The sequence below is a fragment of the Rhinopithecus roxellana genome, chromosome 14, assembly GCF_007565055.1.
Source record: "Rhinopithecus roxellana isolate Shanxi Qingling chromosome 14, ASM756505v1, whole genome shotgun sequence".
In the NCBI taxonomy this organism is placed as follows: Eukaryota; Metazoa; Chordata; class Mammalia; order Primates; family Cercopithecidae; genus Rhinopithecus; species Rhinopithecus roxellana.
The window spans coordinates 74,798,495-74,807,367 of record NC_044562.1 but is presented as its reverse complement, the minus strand read 5'-3'; positions in this window follow the sequence as shown (position 1 = coordinate 74,807,367).

Genomic DNA, 8,873 nt, shown 5'->3' with positions numbered 1-8,873 from the left:
CTGAAGTGAGATCTCAAAGGGTGAGAGGGAGTTAGGGTGGGAAAGAGCATTTGAAGCAATGGAAGCAGAGGCTTCGAGCCCCTGTGAACTGAAGGAGGGTCAGAGGGTCTGGAAGGAAGCAGGAGCACAACAGTCACTATGTGGGGAATGTGGCCGCTGGGGTCAGACAAATCTGAGCTTGAGTTTGGGCCAGTTTACCTCTCTGAGTTGTCAGGGACTAAATAATACCATTGATCGTGCCCTCATCACAGGCCCTGGCCCATAGTAGAAATCCCACACATGAAAACAATCATCATGGTTATGGGGAGGCAGGCTGGGGAGCTTATTGCACGTGGCAGGTTGAAGACACTCAAGTGCTTGTTCTATGGTAGGTGGGCTTTGGGGAGATAGAGCAGACGAAGGCACAGGTATGTCAAGGCATGGCACTGCCATGTTACCTGAGTTAGGATGCAGAAGAAAACAGGAGAGTGAGTACTTACATTGACTCAGGATAACAATATCCCAGTGTAAACATTCATTTACTTTGTCAGCATCAAGCAATGTGTCTACATACTGCAGATTAGATTGCACGTGACAGTTTGAGAAGTGCCTCCAGGGTTTGTTCCGTTCACAAACTGTACAACCATACTCAGGAGCCCCGAATTTAATACACATTCTTTTTTGAGTGCCTTCAAGGTGGTAAATTTGAAGTCTGTATTTTTTCCAAGGCAGACTGCTCTTGTGCCTACTATTACAGAAAGTCTATTTCCTAAAATGGATAGGATTTACAGGGTTTGTCTTTTCCAAAAGATGCAAGTACATTCCTCTCACTAATGTTATTGCAAATTGCACTCATATTTGAAGGAAGAAAGTCTCCTGCAAGAAATGCAAATTAAACATTTGTACTCAGAGCCCTCGCAGAAGTCAAATACTTCGGTGTTTACAGTCTGTGGAGTCAGCTCTGTGCGACCCGTGACCTCTATTTGTCCACACTCAAGGGCAGCACGGTAAGATGCAGTTTAGGAGTTTCCTCATCGCTTCTACCTCAGCTGCATAGCAAAGGCTGGTTGAGATTCATTTTTTGGGGGTGGGTTGTGAACATATTGATAAAGGATTAACCTGGGCCTGGTATTCCAGGAAAATGATTTAGTGAAAACACATATTTTATTCCACTTGTCTTCATCTATCTCTTCCCCTAGTTATTCTTGATATCAGTCATTGTCATTGGGAGTGGAGTGTACATCATTGGTATTCCTGCTAGGTATGACACAGCTTTTTCCCACCTATACTTCCAGAAGATCACAAGCTCTTATTTTCTGAGAATTTTCATCTGGAGGCAAAGCATTCACCAGTGGGTTGACTGAGCTTTGTAACCAAAATGGCTGAACAAATGATATGTGGGAATTTTAAACTGGCTTATCACTTCAAAATGCAAAAGCCAGGGAGTGCTGGGGAGGGGAGAAGAGGGAAGAAGCGGGAAGAGAGCAGGCACAGGGTGGAGACTCACCAGTCCTGCCAGGTGAGGCTTTGTCTGGTCCAGACTGTCTCTGGTACAAGAGGGCACACGCACATTCTCACGCAGCTCCACTCTCCCTGGCCTTCAAGCTTGCTGCCCCCGAGCTCCTTTTACAGTGCCAGGTCTGAGTGTGGCTGAAAGAGCCATCTGCAGAGCCTGCTCCATGCACATGGTCAGCTCTTTGTGGAAGCTGCTTACTGGGGGGACTTTAGAACTCAGCCTCTTTGTCCCACGGACCGCATACTTCTGTGGGTTTTTTCCCCCTAAATTGAACCACTCCTGTCCCTAATTGTGTCACTCCTGCTGTCACCTCTAGCCATCAGAGCCAGTGGCATGGTTCTGATTGTGTTGCAATGCGTCCTTGAAGCATTCTTTTTGTTTGTGTTCAATGGCTCTCCTTCAGCTCACAACACAGTGGTGGCAATGGTTTCCTAGGGTCACCCATTCTCCTCTGAGGACCAGCCCAGAAAAGCTCAGTCATAATGAACGGGGCTTCAGACGGATGGACACACACACGGGCTTGAGAGCCCTCCTGGCTTTGGCCACTCTAACAAGATTTTGTCATTTGTGGCTTTTGCACATTGGAAAAACTTTCATCTCTGAGTTTCTATGGGCTATAAATACTTGGTAGGTTAAAAAGGAATCATTCAGAACATGAAATAAACATAACCTGGCACGTACACAGCAACACACCTCAACGGAGCCCTTCAACTTCTAGGCCAGAGCTGCAGGAATCGGAGACGGGGCTTCCTTCATCCCGTCTCGCATTCACTTCCCTCCCGGGCTGGGCACTGCTCTGGTTTCTGACCTCTTTTGGTTGGGTATTTTCCTAATGAGGCAGGAGGATGAGGTCTTCATGTTCCTTGCGCCTTTTAACCACAGAGTGAAAACTGTTGATTTTGTTGGCATTGGGGAGAATGTTTAGAATGTATGGAAAACATGTTATGGGTATTGTGTATCTACCATAAACCAAGAAAAGAGATTGGCAGAGGGAAATTCTATCTTGATTCTGAAAAGTCACCACGATCCTGGTCTTTATGGCTTATTTGTTTTCTAAACAATTGCTTTATTCTTTTTTTCAGAATATAAAAGAAAGACTAAGAAAATGAAAAACCAATCATGTCTTCCAAAGATAGCATTCTTAACATCTTAGTCCTGTGCGTTTTTTTTTTTTAAATTGAGGTAAAGGTACACGAAGAAAGATGCATAAATCATAAGTGAGCATCTCAACATTTTAAAAATCCTAAAAATTATGTATACCCATGTCACCACCACCCAGATCAAAACATTTCGTGTACTCTAGCAAACTCTGTTGTGTCCTCTCTTAGAAATATCCACTCAGAAGTCTCTCCCCCATGGCCGGCCATGGTGGCTTATGCCTATAATCCCAGCACTTTGGGAGGCTGAGGTGAAAGGATCACTTGAGCTCAGGAGTTTGAGACCAGCCTGGGAAATATGGTAAAATGTTGTTTCTACCAAAAATACAAAAATTAGCCAGATGTGGTGGCATGTGCCTGTCATCCCAGCTACTTAGGAGGCTGAGGTGTGGGGATGGCTGGTGCCTGGGAGGTCGAGGCTGCAGTGAGCTGAAATGGTGTACTGCACTCCAGCCTGGGCAACAGAGCGAGACCCTGTTTCAAAACAACCAACCAACAAACAAATAAAAAAGCAAAAACAACAAGAACAACAAAACAAATCTCTCCCCTAGAGGGAATCACCTTCTGATTTCAGGCTTATCCTTTTGTCAGCAGTCGAGGCTGTCCGGGTTCTTGGCGTCTTGAACAAATAATTGAACAAAACACACAAGCAAGGAAGGAATGAAGAGATTTATTGAAAATGGAAGTACACTCCACAGTGTGGGAGTGGACCCAAGCATAGGGGCTTAAGGGCCCTGTTACAGAATTTTGGGGAGTTTAAATACCCTCTAGAGGATTCCATTGGCTACTTGGGGCACGCCCTATGTAAACGAGGAGGATGAAGTAAAGTTACAAAGTTGTTTCTTACGGAGAAGATATTTGGTGTCATAGCTGAAGAGTGAATCAGCCTCATGTTCCCTGCCTCCAGACCCTGTTTTCCTGCCTCACTTTTACATATATACACACACACACACACACACACATATATATATATACACACACACACATACACACACACACACACATATATATACACACACACATATATTTTGTTATATATATAATATTTGCATATATCGTTCTCGCTATATTTAACTTTTATACTTTATTTTATGTTTATCACACATTTTAACAAAAATGGATCAAACTACTCATACAGTATTACAATCTGATCCTCACTTTAAATAAATTTCCATTATATAATATGAAATAAAATTTTATACAGTATTACTATATAATAAAATATCACATTTATGTGATGTATAAATACATAAATTACATAATTATCACTCTATATATTACCTTTCTGTCAATATATAAAACAAAACCATCACTTTTAATGATTGCATCCCATCGTTGGGTATAGCATAATTTGTAAACGACTTTCCTGCTAATGAACATTTTAGCATTGTTCCTTTGTGATTATATTTTTAAATTGCCATTAGGGTGACATCTATGAATGGATTTATTCCAAAGGCTTTGTAATCCTATTTTACTGTTATTAACTATGAGTATTGATTCTTCTATATTTTATATTGTCCATCTCTTTTTGTTCCATTTCTTTCCCTAGCATGTATTCATCTTGTGGCTCATGCTAAAGGACAGTGTGTGAATGTGTGTGTGCCTGTGCACACATGTGCACGCATGTATGCCTGTGTAAGTGCATTCTATGTTGTTATTGTTATTCTAGTGGTCCCAATCCAGCCCAGCCTTGGAGCAGGAGATGTAAAGGATGTTTGCATCCACGCAGCATGTCATATAGTTTTAAAAGTCATTAAAGCAATTCTCACCAGATTTCATTTCTAGTTGTTGGAGAATTTCTTCCACAGACCATTCAATTCTATCAATTTACAGGAGGAAAAAATGTCTCTGGCTCCAGCCTTCTGAGTGAAGTTGTTGTAATGTCACCCCTTCCACTTGAGTGGAAAGCATGCCCATGAATGCACACATGAATTTCCTTCCACTCTAATCCATGAATATCACTGCTCTTGTTTCCCAGCTGCAGCCCCCAGGGTTTTTGTGTGATACTCCACGCTTTCTACCAGGAGTTAGATTCTCTGTCACAAAACTCCAGTGCTGTGGGTTGGCACGTTTGCTGAGTTTTCAAATCAGGGGTTTATTTTCCTGGTCAGTTATTTAATTTATTTTTTAAAGACATCTTTTATTTTCAGTCAAAAAGACAAGTAAAAATAATTCTCAGAGATATGTGTTTAAAGTAAAAGGGGTTTTTATTAGAATGTTTGTTTACATCGACTCTGCAGAAGTCTTTTTAATCTAGAAGCCATAGGGATTATTATTTCTTTGTCATGGAATCCCTAGATCTTTGTGGGAGGCCTAGAAGCACACGTTTCTCTTCCATTTAAACAAATTCTATTCAATTCACTTGCATTGGCAGAGCACACCAAAATCTTAATTTTCTCAGCCATGGAGAGTGAAGTCAGCTTGGGAGCTTTTTAAACGTGGATTTTGTTCTTTTTTAAAAAAAATCCTAACACATGCCCAGAGAAAGAAAATACACCCTCTTCTCTAAAGCAATGAAAGTACATAAAGTTTCTCTCCTAAAACCCTTCCTGGCCAGGAGATTATGTGTGAGTGAACATGAGTATATCTTTCCTATTGGTTTAAAAGAAAAAGCCAAGCAAATAAACCCTTGTTTTTAAAAATTCAAATCTAAAAAGTAAAAATAAATTTTCTCTCTCACAGTCTCATTACCTCAGGGATAGTGATTAATAATTGGCATTTGTATCGTGCTTTTGAAATAAAAGGTGGGATGCATTGTCCACAGTGTAATGCAAAAGGCTGTTTTCACTCCCTGTTAGACACTTCTCTGTGGCAGAACACAGAGATCCACCTCATTCTTGAGTAGCAGCCAAGGATTCCATAGTTTGGCTCTCTAATTTATTAATCGTTTTCTACGGATGGATATCTGTGCTTTCTACAGATTGTTCTATTAAAAACCTAGATATTGAATCTAATTTTGTCTGAGATCCAGTTATAATTCTAGCCAGAGATCTTACTTAGAGAGATCTTGGAGATCACAATTGGTGGTTGATGATGGCTTTTACCCATTTCTATTCCCAGAAAAGAAGGAAGGCGGCAATCCACAGCCAGTGCATGGCCTGCCTAACAGAACACAAACGTCCATATAAAACCTCTTTCCTTTTTCCACCCCAGCCTCTTCCAACCTCTTTCCCTACAGGATCTCCTTCTTCTTTCAAATGGAAAGGAAAAAGTTCCAAGAACGATTTGGGGGCCCGGACTTGGCTGATTTACCCAAACTTGTTTGGAGAAATGACTTCATTGTATGTTTCTGGCTCTATATTCCTGGTTTTCTCTTACAGGTTCTCTGGCTTGCTCCGCATCTGGAAAGTGAGGACTGTTGTCTATGGGAAGATTTCCAGTGGCTGAAAGCTTATGGCTGATGATGTAACTCAGCACCAAGTTCACACCAAACCCAGCATTCCTAATTCTAACAAGGTGCTCTTGATCCAGACTTAGGGCATTTGAGGCTCTAAGTTCTTTCTCCCCTTCCTTTGTCAGCAAAAATAAGAGTACGTCAGTAAACTGAAAACTGCGCAGAGAGGACAGCTTTCAGACTTGCTTAGTCAAAGAGCAGAGCTCTGTGTGTTGTGTTTGTACTGTCAGCCCACAAAAAAACAGAAGATTTAGGAAGAAAGGAAGGCTATTTACTAGAACAAAACACACGATAGTTCACATTACATATTTTCTTGATGGACACAAAGTGACATCCATACTGATTGACTGTTGGCATGTGCCTCTCCACGGAGCCAGGTTCTGTGTGATGGATAAGCCAGTCACTGGCAAGTGTCAGGAAGATTATCAAAAGAAAGAGCTGTCTGTAGTTGTTCCCTTTCTGAGGAGATTGACAACTCACCCTAACAAAAGGAAACATTAGTGTGCTATTTGCGTCTCCCAAAGAGACTGTGATAAGATGATGTGATAAATGGTGGGGTGAGGGTGGGAGGGAGGTTGCCATAAAAACACATAAGGTAGCTAAATCGTGAAGTGCAAAGAAAACCTCCGCTCCCACAATTGATGAGGCTTGTTTATTTTAAAAAGGTGAGCTCTTCTGAACAACAAAATTGCCTGCAGCATAAGCACTGGTTGGAGAATAGCAGAAGTTCTCCAACCAGTGTTGCTAACAGTTTCAAGGGAAATCTTGAATACTCCATGTCCTACCCTTTCCTCTAGTTGCTTTAATAGGACCACCGAGAGCATGCGAAAGAAGACACGCCATAATGTGCAGCAAACCTTAGGTACGTCTTTCTCCTCCACGAACTCCAGAGTGGGCTCTGAATCTGGCATGGCCCCAAGAACAGGAGTTTGTATATGAAATTCACAGAGGGCGTTTATTATGATTCAGAAACAAACAGGGTGAACTTGAGTGTATCGAAATAGGAAATTGTCCCCCAGAGAGGCTTTACCCACAACTGCAGCAAATGTCACCCCTCATTAATTGCAGGGACGGCACCAATTTCAAGTGTGTTCAGGTCATCTTGGCAGGTTTGCTTCGCAAGCTAATACTTGTGGAAGTCGACGTGCTGTGAACAGGTTGGACTTGGAGATGAAAAGTACTCTGACGGATTGCTCAAGTCCACTGGCGTCTTCAAGAATGTTAAAAGAAAAACTTCGGCCGAATTACGCTAAAAGGAGTTTAATTGAGCAACGAACGATTTGTGAATCAGGCAGCCCCCAGAATCACAGGAGATTCAGAGAGACTCCAGGGATGCTTCGTGGTCAGAAAAAAATTATAGGCAAACAACGGGAAGTGACTTACAGAAATAGGAGGTGAGGTAAAGAGACAGCGGGACTGGTTACGGGCTGGCGTTTGCCTTATTTGAACACAGTTTGAACACAGCGGTGTGTGACTGGGTATGTCTGCTGGGATTGGCTAAGACTTAGCGATTGTAACAGGCGTAGATTGCTAAATTAGGTTTTCTTTTCTTTTCTTTTTTTTTTTTTTTTGAGATGGAGTCTCGCTCTGCCGCCCAGGCTGGAGTGCAGTGGCCGGATCTCAGCTCACTGCAAGCTCCGCCTCCCAGGTTCACGCCATTCTCCTGCCTCAGCCTCCCGAGTAGCTGGGACTACAGGCGCCCGCCACCTCGCCCGGCTAATTTTTTTGTATTTTTTAGTAGAGACGGGGTTTCACCGTGTTAGCCAGGATGGTCTCGATCTCCTGACCTCGTGATCCGCCCGTCTCGGCCTCCCAAAGTGCTGGGATTACAGGCTTGAGCCTCAATTAGGTTTTCAATCTCATCTACCTATTAAGTTAGGTTGCAGTTCATCCACAAGGGCTCAAATGTAGAAGTCCGGAGTCCTTCTCAGGCCACATTTAGTTTGCTTTAACAGGGAGCACCTACTCTTTTCCTGCCTGACCCTGCATTTTCACCTCTTAACCAGCCCCCACAATGCTATCGGGAGGTCTCTGGCTCATGGCAAACCAGACCCTGCCTAGCAGGCAGGGACCACGCCTTTGGCCTGAGTTGTACTGAAAAGCCAGGCATTGGCAGGGATGCAAAAGAAAGACTCTTCTGAGCTTTGTGCGCTGTCAGCCATAAGAGCATTGACTAGGTGGCGGATACCACATTCTGTCCACACGTTGGTGTCGGTAGAAAACATGGTCAATATAAAAAACCAGTAATAACACCGGGAAGACTTTCTAATTTCTCAGTGTTTCTTCCTACTCTGTGGATACTGGCCTCTACTATTACACGCTTTTCATGACCTACTTTTCTGTATTTTTTCAATGTCATTCTTTCTCCTGAGACTTAAAGCAGTTTGAATCTTGGGGTGGTTATCCTTTAATCCCTGTGTGGTTTGCATTTGTTTTTTTCTTTTTCTTTCTTTCTTTCTTTTTTTTTTTTTTGAGACGGAGTTTCGCTCTTGTTGCCCAGTCTGGAGTGCAATGGAGTAATCTCGGCTCTCGGAAACCTCCGCCTACCAGATTCAAGCGATTCTCCTGCCTCAGCCTCCTGAGCAGCTGGGATTATAAGCATACACCACCATGTCTGGCTAATTTTGTATTTTTAGTTGAGATGGGTTTCGCCATGTTAGACAGGCTGGTCTTGAACTCCTGACCTCAGGAAATCCTTCCACCTCAACCTCTGAAAGTGCTGGGATTATAGGCATGAGCCACCGCGCCTGGCCTGTTTGCATTTCATTTGTGTTCCCTTAAGGATGACTGGATGGGAGGCTGAGGTGACTCTTCCACTCACTCCCAA